General features: G+C 39.3%; 1 non-coding gene across 1 annotated transcript; it reads left to right on the forward strand.

Moving 5' to 3' along the window:
- The first annotated feature begins 3,686 nt into the window (after window positions 1-3,686).
- Window positions 3,687-3,793, forward strand: LOC127484966 (U6 spliceosomal RNA). The gene has a single exon (XR_007912171.1). It is a non-coding gene; the product is annotated as a U6 spliceosomal RNA (small nuclear RNA).
- Window positions 3,794-15,807: the final 12,014 nt, after the last annotated feature.

Below are 15,807 nucleotides of genomic sequence, written 5' to 3' on the forward strand. Positions count from 1 at the left end.
ATTGTGGCCCAGAGAGCTATGCCACCACTTCCAATGTTGGCATCCCATATCAGAGTGATGTTTGTCTAGGTTGTTCCACTTCCAATCCAACTACCTGCTAATTGGCCTGGGAGAGCAGTGGAAGATGCTCCATGTACTAAGAGTTCTGCACCCATGTAGCATGACCCCTGCCATCTACACTGCAGTTCCAGATAGAGTTCCAAGTTTTTGGCTTTGATCTGGCCCACCTCTGGCCATTGGGGGTCATTTGGGGAGTGAACCAGGGATGAAAGATCTTTGTCTCTCCCTCTCGGGATGCTCTGTCATTTAAAGAAATAAAATACATCCTTTTCTTAAAAAGTGATTGAATGGAATGAAATTGAATGGAAACTTGGATGGTTGGATAATTTTTCATCCTCTGAAGAAATACTAGAAAAAATAAAGGTAGAGCCTTGCAGAAAGTTGGTAGAGGGGGTGGAATTCTTAATAACATTTAGATGAATTAAACATGACTGTAGCTGACATAATAAGTGCTCCACTACAGTGTGGTAGATGCTGAAGTAGCACCAAGTTGACTCAAGTGAGAATATGACTTTGAATGCCCAATAATTCCAGAAAGTAACTCAGATCTTTGTCTATGTTATGAATCCACTTGTCCTTTCTTCTTTTTATGACCTCTGAATGATTGAATTCTAAGTTCTTTAGCAGCTAATTCAGATTATTTGAGTCATGTTTACAAATGTATTGCATTGACCAGTGTCACTGAGGGTATCCCAATAATTTCTAAATATGACCATGTACATATATTAAATTATAGACATCCAACAGCAACTTTCCTGAATATATACAATGAAGTCCCTGGAAGTATAGTACATATAATGCACATATTTCTGCTGATTTAATAAACAGTAAAAGACAAAAGAGAATGTAAAATATAAGTGTTAAGGCTTGCAAAACTATTAAAATTCATCCACTCATTCATCTTTCCCCTATTTTTTAGCACTTGCCAGGAAAGGGATTGTTCTAGACAACAGGAATTCTATGAGAATACTTCAAAAAGTTCATGGAAAAATGGAATTAGAAAGTAAGTTACGGCCGGTGCTGCGGCTCACTAGGCTAATCCTCCACCTGCAGCGCCGGCACACCGAGTTCTAGTCCTGGTCGGGCAGCCAGATTCTGTCCCAGTTGCCCCTCTTCCAGGCCAGCTCTCTGCTGTGGCCAGGGAGTGCAGTGGAGGATGGCCCAAGTGCTTGGGCCCTGTACCCCATGGGAGACCAAGAGAAGTACCTGGCTCCTGCCATCGGATCAGCGCGGCGCGCCAGCCGCGGCAGCCATTGGAGGGTGAACCAACGGCAAAGGAAGACCTTTCTCTGTCTGTCTCTCTCTCACTGTTCACTCTGCCTGTCCAAAAAAAAAAAAAAAAAAAAAAAAAAAAAAAAAAAAAAAAGAAAGTAAATTATTTTGGTGCAAAAAATTTTGAAATGTTTGCACTTTTTTATAATATTTATTTTCTATGAAATGTTTGAAGATCTCCTTTATAATGAACAATACCTACAAGATCTCTGCTCTCATAGAACTTACAGTTGAGGAGAGGACAATGTTATATATACATTAAATGGACATTCACTTATTCAGTCAACAAATATTTATGGCATAACTGCTCTGAGATGGAAACTCAAGATAGAAAGAAGAATAAAGTATCATCTGTTCTGGAGGAAGTCATAATAAACAAAAATATGACAATGCTTTGTTAAGGCTACACATAAAATAGGACTTCCAGTTAAACATGGTAAGGTAAACATGTGCTTTTATCTACTCCCTCTTAATTCCTTGAGAAAATGATAGTAAAGAACATGTGAACTCATAAGAGCAAAGAAATGAGGATGGAAGAAGATGACAGAGCAATAACAAAAAACTTTAAATTGAGAAGAGTAATGATAATCAGTGGTGACTTACATACCAGAGAAAGCTGCAACCTAAACCTACAGAAATGGACACCCAGGAAAAGAAAAGTCCAGCAGGGAACTCTGAAAATGACAGGAACTGATGGTAATAGAAAACTCTAATTGGATTTTTTTCCTGCTTGTTGAATTTGAGTTCTCTCTATATTCTAGAAATAGTCTTCTATCCAATGTATGTATTATGAATATTTTCTTCCAATGGATGACTTGTCTTTTCATTTTCTTAACTGTGTCTCTCTCTTTTTTTTTTTTAAAGATTTATTTATTTATTTGAAAGTCAGAGTTACACAGAGAGAGCAGAGGCAGAAAGAGAGAGAGGTCTTCCATCCGATGGTTCACTCCCCAGCTGGCTGTAACTGCTGGAGCTGTGCTGATCTGAAGCCAGGAGCCAGGAGCTTCTTCTGGGTCTCCCATGCGGGTGCAGGGGCCCAAGGACTTGGGCCATCTTCTACTGCTTTCCCAGGCCATAGCAGACAGCTGGATCAGAAGTGGAGCAGCTGGGTCTTGAACCCGGCACCCATATGGGATGCAGGTGCTTCAAGCCAGGGCGTTAACCTGCTGAGCCACAGCGCTGGCCCCTAACTGTGTCTCTTGAAGAACAGAGTTTTAGGCATTTTGATGAGGTCCAATTTACATATACTATTTTTTTTCTTGGTTGTGGCTATGTATTGCCTAAGAAATCTCTGTGTATCATCTAGATAAACAGAATTAAGTTCGAGTGTTCTACAGCACAGTGGGGTGAATATAATTCACAATAATCTATTAGGTGTTTTATGAATGGGTAGAGGAGAGGAGCCCAAACATTTGAAACATGGAGTGATGACAAGGAAAAGGAAACATTGACTGAAATGATTTGTTGCACATTGAAATTTATTGAAATGTCATACTGCACCCCACAGACAAATACAACTGTTGAGTGTTAATCAAAAATTTTAAAAAATGTTTAAAGAAGTGAAGATGCTGACTTGATCATTATCCATTGAATATATGTAAAAAATTATTAGATTTTATTTTATAAATATGCACATGTAAAATTATCTTAAATAAATAAAAAGAAATATTTATGTATTCTAGGTATGTATAGATATTATCCTGTTTTCTGCTTAGTTTTTTTAAATTTTTACTTACCGCATGTTAGAATTGGGCTGTCCATTACAGTTACCATTAGCTACATGTGCCTTATTTATTTCAGTATTTGAAATATGACTAGTCCAAGTGGACATATTCTGTAGGTACTGTAAGTTTAAAATATATGAAAAGATAATGTTAAGCATTTCATTAATATTTTTGACTTGGTCATATATTTAAATAATTTAAACGTATTGGACTAAATAAATTGGATAAATTTTTAAACATATTGGATTAAATAAAATATTTAAATTTAATTTACCTTGTTAGTAAACATTTTTTTTAAAGAGATGTATTTATTGGTATGAAAGCAGAATTACAGAGAGAGAGAGAGCTGCTGGTTTACCCCCCAAATAGTGGTAATGACCTGGGCTGGGCCAGATCAAAGCCAGGAGCTTCTTCTGGGTCGCCCATATGGAAGGAGCCAAGGATTTGGGTAATCCTCCACTGCTTTCCCAGGCACATTAGCAGGGAGCTGGACTGGACATGGAACAGCCAGGACTTGAACTGGTGCCCATATTGGATGCAAGCATTGTGGTCCATGGCCTAACCCACTGTGCCACAGCACTGGCCCCTTAAGTAAAATTTTTAATGTGGCCAGAACACTTAAGATTACCTGTGCTTGCATTGGCAGCACATATACTAAAATTGGAATGATACAGAGAAGATTAGCATGGATCCTGCACAAGGATGACATGCAAATTCGTGAAGCGTTCCATATTTTTTTAAAAAAAGATTACCTATGAGGCTCATCTTTGTGATACATAGTCTTTTCTATTGTACAAAAATGATTTACTTACCCTTTCTTTATCCTGCCCTAAAGAGCCAGACAACTACCCCTCCACCATAGGGTTGGAAGACAGCATGTTTTATAGGAGTTGGAATCAGAAAAACTCTGGATTTCAAGCATTCAAAAGCAACTGTTGCAGGAATGAGGTGCTGCTGTAGGCAGGACAGTAGCTAGCAGAGAGGAGATGAGGTTTGACAGCCTTGGATGACCTTCATGGCAGCCCAAGCCTCTGTTGCTCATGCCTCCTTCCCTGTACCATCCAAACCTTCTTCCCATGCACTGCTTAAATATCCTTTTTTTTTTTTTTTAAATTTATATATTTGAAAGGCAGAGTGACAGAGAAAGAGAGAGATATCGAGAAGGAGAGATCTTCCATCAGCTGGTTCATTCCCAAAAGGGTCACAGCATCAAATTCTAGGCCAGGCTAAACTCAGGAGCCAGGAAATCCATACTGTTTTCCCATGTGGATGGCAGGGACCCAAGTACTTGGGCCATCATCTTTTGGCTTCCCAAGAACCAGCATTCTGATATGCAGGCATTACAAGTGGTAGCTTAATCCATTGTGCTACAATGCTGGCCCCATACCTCTCTTTCTTTTTTCTTTTCAAAGATTTATTTACTTATTTGAAAAGCAGAGTTTCAGAGAGGCAGAGGCAGAGAGACAGAAGTCTTCCATCTGCTGGTCCACTCCCTAAATGGTTGCAACAGGCAGAGCTGGGCCAATCTGAAACCAGGAGCTAGGAGTTTCATCTGGGTCCCTCAGGGGGCTGCAGGAGCCCAAGGACTTAGCCCATCCTCTACTGCTCTCCCAGACCATAGCAGACAGCTGGATCAGAAGTGGAGCAGCCAACTAACTGGCACCCATACGGGATGCTGGCACTGCAGGCAGCAGCTTTTACCCACTATGCCACAGTGCCGGCCCACATAGCTCCCTTTCTAAATACTGCCCAAACTACCCCACTCCCACCTCCACTTCCATGTGGTGGAAATGGCAAGTTCTGCAATGCTGCTAACTTAGAACAGGCACCTGGGACCAGTTGTGGCCCAGCAGGTTACGCTGCCACTTGGCAACACCAGCATCTCATATGGGAGTACCTGTTCAAGTCCCAGCTGCTTCACTTCTGATCCAGCTTCTTGCAAATGTGCCCAGAAGGACAGTAGAAGATGGCCCAAATACTTAGGCCCCTGCCTTCAAATAAATAAATCTTTAAAAAAAATCAAAAGAGTACATTAAAAAATTCCTAGAACTGGAGAATCAAATCCAGACTGAAAAGTCTGTTGAAGGAATTGAAACAGATCCACATATCCCCAGGTCAAGACAATACCACTCTAATTCTAGATCCTTTGTGAGGTGTTTTTGTTTATCTACATTCAATATCTTTCAGGGTCTTCTGTTTTTCCAATGTACTGTAATTTTATGACTGCAACATTGGAAACCAAAAGACAATGGAGCAATGTCTCCAAAATTCTGAGGAAAAATATTTTGCAGCTTAGATCTCTAAATCTAGAAAAACTGTCCAGCCAATGACAGCACTGCAGATATGCTATGTCCCTCCCCCCAAATACATTCTCATATGTCATTTATCATGAAGCTCCGGGATGACAATTCCATAAAAACAAGAAACTAAACTGAGAAGGAAATAGTATGGGATCCAAAAATGGGTGATGAAAGGCAGAATCCTCAGGAAGAAAAACATTTTTCTTCCCTTAGAGAATTTTGTGTGAACTAACTGGAGAGTGATTCCTAGGTATGAACAAACTATGGACAAAAAATGAGGCAATCATCAACTCTGGTAGAATAAAATAAATGAGATAGGAAAGGTAATCACAGTGTTTGGCCACAAATAATATTTATATAGTTAGATAAGTATTAAGTATCTAATAGAAACAGTTATATATGATTTGGTGGGAGGTAAAAGCATATGTGTGTGTACTTTGTGGCAGTGGGCTGCAAGAGAGTTAGAATTGCACCTTTCAGCACAGGGTGTCCCTGAATAAAACTCAAAGACTGAAATTTTAGAAGAAAGAGCTAAAAAAATTGAAGTGGTCATCATTGGGAAAGGCCATCCATTGTGCAGTTCATACAAGTAGTGGAAATGAGAGAGATGGACAGTGAATCAGGAAGGGCTAAGAGAAGATAGATAATGTAGGAAGTCCATAGGAAAATGGATTATAAAGCCAAGAAAAACAAAACATTAAAATACTCAGAATTCTTAATCCTAGAGAACAATTATACAATATAATATCAGAGTATGCAGTATGTGGACTAGGAAAAAAAAACTATTTCATGAGGATTTTTTTAAAATCCTGGAATGTAATGAAATGAGCGTTAATTCTGTAGATTAGATGGCATGATAGCCTATTTACCAGCAAGATGTATGAAGACCACTTGAGTGATCTTCCTTGGAATGATTCCTTGATAAAATTTCTGAGACTTACATAAATCTTTTCCTTTTTAAAGGCAAGAAGGATATGCCAAATAACTCTTTTACATTCTAATTTTTTTCAATGTGCTGCCAAACTAAAAACCACATTATTTTTTGAGGTGTTTGAAATATCATTAGAAATTATATTAGAGTTTTATTGTTGTATAACAAATTATCACAAAAGTAGTGACTTAAAACATATTTATTAAGTCACTTTCTGTGGGATCAGGAGCATAACTGGCTCCCTTGTTTCAGTTAAGATATCAGATGGGCTTTGTTCTCAACTGGGGAAAGATCTTCCAATGCAGAGGTTGCCAGAATTCAGTTAGAGGTTGCATTCAGATCCCAAAAGCTCACCAACATTCCTTGCTATGTGAACTTCTTCAAGAAGATTGCCCACTGGGTTAAGTCAGCAAGGAGGCTCAGTCAGTCCACCAGAGTGGAGTCTTACATAACATAAAAAACCACAGGGTGATACTCCATCACCTTTGCTGTGTCCTATTTCATAGAGCAAGTCAGAGATCATGTCTCAGTTCAGGGGCAGGGAATTCAACAAAGGCAGGAAATCAGTGGAAGTTACCTTCCATCTGTCTGCCACCTGAGTATATGACAACTAAAGAAAAAGCTAAGATTTTCTAAGCCTTGGTGAGCAAACTTTGTGTTTAACATAATAGTATCTCTACAGTTGCATGTTTTAAATGTTCTTTAAAAATTTTTATAGTTTAAAAGTAGTTTTTGATGAAACAACTCACAGCCCCACCCCGTTCTATTTTCATCTATTTGACTTAACTGTGCAATTGTTGTAAGTGGTGTTCATCTTATTTCCCATGCCTAGCACAAGGCCTGACTTGTACAAGCTGACCAATGAACGGTTGGCAATAAAATGAATTCCCTAAAATGTTTCAAAAATTCTAATATCAGTCCAGAAATTGTACCCTGGCTTGACAAGGTAAAGACCTGCCATCTAATAGTTCATGATTATTATTGCCACTGAGGTATAGAATAATAATGAAAACTAAAACTCAGTGTTTTCTCTGTCTCTGACACTGGTGAAAGTGTCATATACATTTTGGCTATTTTTTCTTGCAATTATTCTAAAAAGGTAATCATATATTTTAAGAACAATGAGTCCCTCTAAAGACACTAAGGCAGTAAGTTTCATAGTCAGTAGAGCTGAGATTCAAAACTAACATTTATCCTCTTACAACTTTATTAACTACATCCTCTTATTTTTTCTTGGTAAGGCAAAGGATGCCTTAGCCAACTCTCACATTACCATTCTCTTTTGACCTCAAGGTGTTCAACAGGTCTTTGCCCTTTGCACACAAAATAGTCTTCCACATTTAAACCATGAATAATTATTTTATGCAGCTCTTAAAATGTATTTATAAATAATCATGCATTCAAACATAATAAGTCATTTAGGACTGTAATTAGTCATTGTCAAGTCCTGGCAAACAGCAGGATTCTAATTGGAAAGCAGTGTTTGCCCTACTTGTGCCTCAATGAAACTTTCAGAGAAGGGCAGCATGTGCTTCTTAATCTGTTTTTCTAACAGCTAGTAGCAAATCAATGAAGATGAGGCTGGTGGGTATGATAAATTAATATGCACACTGACAACTTATAACCATGCAATTGCTTAGGGAATTACTATGCGACCATACCCAAGTAATTATATGTTTTAAATGATTTATCTCAATTTGTTAACAATACACCCCTAAAATGGAAATAAAAAGAGAGAAATGCAAATAGCATGCTATACCAACTTTATGTTGAACTTATTAAGAGGTTGCCCTTTTAATGAAGAATTTAATCAGTTAAGAGGTTTGTTATGAATAAGCATTCTTACTACTTGTTAAGTGTTTGTCACCACAGACCTGTCATAGTCTTCCTAATTATGATTAATACCTTATCTTGGATTCCATCTTCATTCACGTTTCAGTAATAAATGTAAGTTCTATTATATGATCAAGGTTCATGAAAACAGGATGATTTGCCTGTGACCTTATATTTTATTCATTTGTACATTCATATTTAACAGATTTCTGTGCAGTGAAAGTTAACCTTATAAGTCTTCTAATTTTTAAAGTGCATTTTATCCTTGACATGCTTTAAAGCCCTTTATACAATTTTAAATCATGGTTGTGTACTCAAGATAAATGAAAAATCCTAACATTTTGATTACCCTCCTGGATACCTAGAGACTGCTATTTAGGGGCACTGTTTAAAAATATTTTTTATCTAGTATGGGAAGAGTTAGTTTAATTCTCTCAAGCATTGCTAACGTTCTCATTATGGAAGGCCCAGACTTGTGAAGTTCAAAACAGCACATATAAAATGCAAGGTCAGATTTTCATTGCACTCTCTATATACACTGTGGTAAAAATAGATGTTTGTGTTGTTGGTTTTAGATTTTAGTGGAAAATTGTGTAGTCCTTTTTATATAATAGTATCTCTTTCTCTTTTTTGTTCTTTCTTTCCCATTCTTATGTGCATCCCATTTTCTGTTTACTTTTTCTCTCTTTTCTTTATTGTTATTTCTGCCCCCCTTTTGTTCCTTCTCTTAATTTTTTCTCCGTCTTCACTTTATTCCCTTCTCCTCTGCACTCTTCTTTGTGCACAGTCTCTGTGGATGCATTCTCACTATTTCCAACATCCTCTGTCCTTCTCTTTCTCGCCCTTTCTTGTCTACCTTATTCTCACTCAAGGGAGTTTGCATTCTCTGCTTGCATAAAAGGCAGACTGTAAGACATCTTTGAGTTTGATTTTGCATTTCATTTTTGTAAAGAATCTTTGGTTATTTACACTATCAGGTGTCAAAAGCTCAGAAAGGAACTAAACATAATAGTATTATTTCTTTTTCTATCCTTTTTATTAGACTGTGCAAGAATCTCTAGGAGAGCTATAAGTGCTACCTTTACTCATAAGCTTATGGGTGACACCATAAAAATTAAGCCAATTAATTTTTTTGGCGAAAATAACAATAATAATAGTAACAACGGACTGTAAGAAAGCCAGATCATTTATCAAACCTGAAGTCTGCTCTCCGAAGGGCTGGATATCAATGAGGGGCAACCTCTTTAGAAAGAAGCTCTCTGCTCCCCAGAGCCACAGGATCCTTCTCAATCTCTGGTGTTGATGAGGAACACTCCACACACACAGCATCATCAAGGCATTTGTAGTAAGCCAGGTAGCAAGAGCGAAGTGTATGCAAATCAGAGAAATGAACCCTCTCCTGAGGTCTTCCAAATCACTCAATTCTTGAAGCAATTAGCAGATAGTCTATTTCCCTTTAAACTAGATGCATTTACATTTTCCTCATCATTTGAAGCATGTCTTCACACATTTCAGGTTCTCCATTATAAGCAGAGATAAGTGCTATGCACTTATTGTCGAATCCAGTGGAATAAAGTCAAACACTTGTGGTAGGCAATATTCTAATGTTGTAAAGATCTGATGAGTTTTTCCTTAAAAAAATAACACAAAACAGACTACATTTTAATTACATTTTCTCAGAGGTATCTGGGGGAAGAAGGGTCATGTGTTTAAGAGTGTTTAATGTACTTAAAAATTATATCTTCTAGCAGGCTCCAGTACGGATTTAATAGGTCTGATCTTTTGAAATGAATCCTATATCATATTTATGATGATGTCTTACGCGAGAACGAGCCTAAATCTAATGACAGTCAATTCCTTTGATGAGGGTGATGATTACATCACTCGAACCAACACATTCACAGCCATCTTATCTTACTGACAACAAACTAGTAGCTTTGGACATAAATTTAATGTTTTAATCTCAGGGTTTTGGTTGTTATTTGTGGACAAGCCAGAACTAAGTTAGTTGTGCTTGTATAAATAAAGAGGAAATAGAAAGATCAGAAGCCAGAATTTTCCTTTGGTCATGATTTTCAACTTCTCTAAACACCATTTCTTTCCCATAATAACTATGAAATCTCTACCATACGGCAGGCACGGTGCTACAACCGATCTTCAAATTGTTGAGTCTTCTACAAGTCTGTTGTAGTAACAGCTAATAAGGACTGAAAAGGCTAGTGTGCCAACCGCAAGGAAACATGACAAAGTTGTATATAAGTGAACATAGATAATTGAGAGTGGATTATAAAAATTATTAGTAAATAAGAATCTATAGCAAATAAAAAGCCTAGATGAAGATAAATCAATTTCAAGTTTCAAAAATTTCTCAGGTAAACATAGGCATTTTCTTTTTTTTTTAAAGAATTATTTTATTTATTTGAAAGTCAGAGTTACACAGAGAGAGAAGGAGAGGCAAAGAGAGAGAGAGGGGGGTCTTCCATCTGATGGTTCACTCCCCAAATGACTGCAACGGCCGGAGCTGAGCTGAGTTGATCCAAAGCTAAGAGCTAGGAGCTTCCTCCAGGTCTTCCATGCGGGTGCAGGGGCCCAAGGAGTTGAGCCATCTTCCACTGCTTTCCCAGGCCACAGCAGAGAGCTGTATTGGAAGAGGAGCAGCCAGGACCCAAACTGGCGCCCAGATGGGATGCTGGCACTGCAGGTGGAGGCTTTTACCCATATGGGTGCCAGTTTTAACCTGTTGTGCCACAGCACCGGCCCTGGAATTTTCTTAAATTGCTCTTTTAATGGCAAAAACTTTTTTCCTATTAGAATAAAATTAAATTAGAATTTCATAATTTTCATTCTTTCAGGATGAAATCTGACTTAATGCTGTGTAGTCTAGGTCTTTGAATACTTAATCATTAGAACACTTAAGAGAGGAATCCTCCTTCTGAGGGAAAGGTAATTCAAAGTACAGCTCACAGTTCCAGCTTAGCTGAGTTGACATGGTATAAAGTCACAATAGTTGGTAAAATATGTATTGGCCAAAAATCATGTTGAGACAACTGGTTAGGCAAATGTAAAGGAAAAAAAGTCCACTAAATTATTTTTTAAAACAATTATTTATTTTAAAGGTAGGCAGAGAGAGAGGGAGAGACGTATATCTTTTGTTTGCTGGCTCATTCCTCAAATGGCTGCAACAGCTGTGGCTAGGCCAGGAGCTCAAGCTCCATCTGCGTCTCCCATGCGGGTGCAGGGGCCCAAGAATTTGGGCCATTGTCTGCTGCTTTCCCAGGCACATTAAGCAGGGAGCTGGATCAGAAGTGGAACAGCTGGGACTTGAACCGGCACCCATATGGGATGCCAGTGTCACAAGTGGCAGCTTAACCTGCTGCGCCACAATGCTGGCCCCATACTCACTAAATTCTTACCTAATTTCTAACACCATTAAATTCTAAATGAATGTATTGACTCAGAACAACATAACTATGTTCTACTAATCTTAAGTAATCATTTGAAAATGGAGTTTCAAATCATTTTAAGAAATTACATGATGGCTGGCACCGTGGCTTACTTGGTTAATCCTCCGCCTGTAGCGCCAGCATCCCATATGGGTGCCAGGTTCTAGTCCCAGTTACTCCTCTTCCAATCCTCTTTGCTATGGCCCAGGAAGGCAGTGGAGGATGGCCCAAGTGCTTGGGCCCTGCACCCACATGGGAGACCAGGAGGAAGCACCTGGCTCCTGGCTTCGGACTGGGGCAGCGTGCCGGCCGTAGCGGCCATTTGGGGAGTGAACCAACGGAAGGAAGACCTTTCTCTCTGTCTCTCTGTCTAACTCTGCCTGTCCAAAAAAAAAAAAAAAAAAAAGAAATTACATGATGATTTTAATAAAACCATGAAAACATTAAATAACAGATTATGTGTGCAAATGCTGAGTGTGGGTGAGATGCAGACACACATCAGGAGTCAGAGGAGTGAGTGTGATCTCAGCACAAAATAGAAGAATGCTCAGAAAGAGACTACCTTTTGGCCCTGTTGATAATGATTTTTAATATAATAGATTTACTGAGATGTAATTCACATGTCATATAATCCATCAATTTAAAGGGACAACTCATTGATTTTAGGATATTCACAGAGTTGTGTAACCATCTTCTCAACCAACTTCAGAATATGAAGGTACTTCAAAAGTTCACAGAGGGGCCGGCGCTATGGCACTGTGGGTTAATGCCCTGGCCTAAAGTGCCAGCATCCCATATGGGCACTGGTTCGAGACCCGGCTACTCTACTTCCAATCCAGCTCTCCACTATGGACTAGGAAAGCAGTAGAAGATGGCTCAAGTCCTTGGGCCCCTGCACCCATGTGGGAGACCCAGAAGAAGCTCCTGGCCCCTGGGTTCAGATTGGCACAGCTCCAGCCATTGCAGCCAACTGGGGAGTGAACCATCGGATGGAAGACCTCTCTCTCTCTCTCTCTCTCTCTCTCTCTGCCTCTCTTCTCTCTATGTAACTCTGACTTTTAAATAAATAAATAAGTCTTTAAAAAAAAGTTCATAGAAAGGGGCGGGCATTGTGGTGCATCAGGTTAAGCTCCTGCCTGTGACACTGGAATCCCATATGTGTGCCAATGTGAGTCCTGGCTGCTCCATTGTTGATCTGGCTCCCTGCTAATGTTCTTGGCAAGCAGTGAAAGACGTGCCTGTGGAGGCCCAAATGGGGTTGTAGGCTCTTCAGTGGGAGAGGAATCAGATGTTACCTCTTGATGAAAGAAGTGTTTATTATAGGTATGCTTTAAAACTGTTACAAATAATAGGGAATGGGTTCACTTTCATATATATTTGCTAGGTAAATTGACATACCCTTTTGTAGGGCAACTTGGAAATACATATCAAAATACACAATAATTCTATTTTGGGGAGTTTTAGGGTATGGATATACTTGCAAAAATGTCAAAAATATTAGCTTCCTCCATACCTCCAATTTTTTATTTTGAAAGTATTTGAAACTACAGAAATGTTTTGTAGTAGACTAGAGGTGATCACAAATGATTTGATAGGTTTTTTTTTTATTTATTCACAGAAAGAGTTATAGACAGTGAGAGACAGAGAGAAAGGTCTTCCTTCCGCTGGTTCACTCCCCAAATGGCCACTACAGCTGGTGCTGAACTGATCCAAAGCCAGGAGCCAGGTGCTTCTCCTGGTCTCCCATGAGGGTGCAGGGGCCCAAGCACCTGGGCCATCCTCCAGTGCACTCCCGGGCCACAGCAGCAACTTGGACTGGAAGAGGAGCAACTGGGACTAGAACCCGGTGCCCATATGGGATGCTGGCGCTACAGGCGGAGGATTAGCCATGTGAGCCACCAAGTGAGCCAGGTGAGCCTTAATGAGACGTGTTTGCCTTCTTTTCCTTGGAATCTGAGCTACCATGATCTGAGAAATACAAAATGGTACAAGTTACTCTGCTAATTCTGCACAGAATTCTCCTGTGCTGACAGGAGACCTAGATGTTTCTGGTATGGTTTCTTGAAGTCCTGAGCTACCTTGTAAGTTTGACCACCCTGGTAGAGAGACTATGTACAGAAATCCTGAGACTGCAGTGCGGTAGGGGAGAATTCCAGTTAAATCCAGCCATTCTCACCAGGACATCGGGCATGTTTCAAAGTCTCTAAATCAGCCTATTCATCAGTTTTGTGAATACCAGTCAACAAGTGATGCCAAGTAATGCCACAGGGAGCAGAGCATCATTCGGGCAAAGCCTCCCCAAATCCATGGCCCACAAAATAGTGCCATATAATAGAATAGTTTTTTAAAATCCCTTAAGCTTTGGGATAAATTGATATGCAGCAATGGATAATGAGAATACCCGTCACCTATATCCATCGACTATTAACATTTTGCCACATGTGTGTTCCTGCCTATTTAAATTTTTTTTATTTTTTTAACTTTTATTTAATGAATAATTATTTCCAAAGTACAGCTTATGGATTACAATGGCTCCCCCCGACCCCATAATTTCCCTCCCACCCGCAACCCTCCCCTTTCCCGCTCCCTCTCCCCTTCCATTCACATCAAGATTCATTTTCAATTCTCTTTATATACAGAAGATCAGTTTAGCATATATTAAGTAAAGATTTCAACAGTTTGCACCCACATAGAAACACAAAGTGAAAAATACTGTTTGAGTACTAGTTATAGCATTAAATCACAATGTACAGCACATTAAGGACAGAGATCCTACGTGAGCAGCAAGTGCACAGTGACTCCTGTTGTTGACTTAACAAATTGACACTCTTGTTTATGGCATCAGTAATCACCCTAGGCTCTTGTCAGGAGTTGCCAAGGCTATGGAAGCCTTTTGAGTTCACTGACTCTGATCATATTTAGAAAGGTCATAGTCAAGGTGGAAGTTCTCTTCTCCCTTCAGAGAAAGGTACCTCCTTCTTTGATGACCTGTTCTTTCCACTGGGATCTCATTCTCAGAGATCTTCCATTTAGGTCATTTTTATTTTTTTTGCCAGAGTGTCTTGGCTTTCCATGCCTGAAATACTCTCATGGGCTTTTCAGCCAGATCTGCATGCCTTAAAGGCTGATTCTGAGGCCAGAGTGCTGTTTAAGACATCTGACATTCTATGAGTCTGCTGTGTATCTCACTTCCCATGTTGGATCGTTCTCTCCCTTTATTATTCTATCGGTTAGTATTTGCAGACACTAGTCTTGTTTATGTGATCCCTTTGGCTCTTAGTCCTTTCATTATGATCAATTGTGAACAGAAATTGATCACTTGGACTAGTGAGATGGCATTGGTACATGCCACCTTGATGGGATTGAATTGAAATCCCCTGGTATGTTTCTAACTCTACCATTTGGGGCAAGTCACCTTGAGCATGTCCCACATAGTACATCTCTTCCCTCTCTTATTCCCACTCTTATATTTAACAGGGATCACTTTTCAGTTAAGTTTCAACACTTAAGAATGAATTACAAAATTCAACCAATAGTATTAATTAGAATAAACAAAAAAATACTAAGAGGGATAAGGTATTAAGTTGTTCATCAACAGTCAGGGCAAGTACTGATCAAGTCACCGTTTCTCATAGTGTTCATTTCACTTGAAGAGGTTCCTTTTTGGTGCTCGGTTGGTTGTCACCAATCAGGGAGAACATATGGTATTTGTCCCTTTGGGACTGGCTTAATTCACTCAGCATGATGTTTTCCAGATTCCTCCATTTTGTTGCAAATGACCGGATTTCATTGTTTTTGACTGCTGTATAGTATTCTATAGAGTACATGTCCCATAATTTCTTTATCCAGTCTACTGTTGATGGGCATTTAGCTTGATTCCAGGTCTTAGCTAATGTGAATTGAGCTGCAATAAACATTAAGGTGCAGACAGCTTTTTTGTTTGCCAATTTAATTTCCTTTGGGTAAATTCCAAGGAGTGGGATGGCTGGGTTGAATGGTAGGGTTATATTCAGGTTTCTGAGGAATCTCCAGACTGACTTCCATAGTGGCTTAACCATTTGCATTCCCACCAACAGTGGGTTAGTGTCCCTTTTCCCCTACATCTTCTCCAGCATCTATTGTTGGTAGATTTCTGTAGGTGAGCCATTCTAACCAGGGTGAGGTGAAACCTCATTGTGGTTTTGATTTGCATTTCCCTGATTGCTAGTGATCTTGAACATTTTTTCATGTGCCTGTTGGCCATT

The sequence above is a fragment of the Oryctolagus cuniculus genome, chromosome 1 (genome assembly GCF_051225735.1).
Source record: "Oryctolagus cuniculus isolate XC-2025 breed Fujian yellow rabbit chromosome 1, ASM5122573v1, whole genome shotgun sequence".
NCBI lineage: Eukaryota > Metazoa > Chordata > Mammalia > Lagomorpha > Leporidae > Oryctolagus > Oryctolagus cuniculus.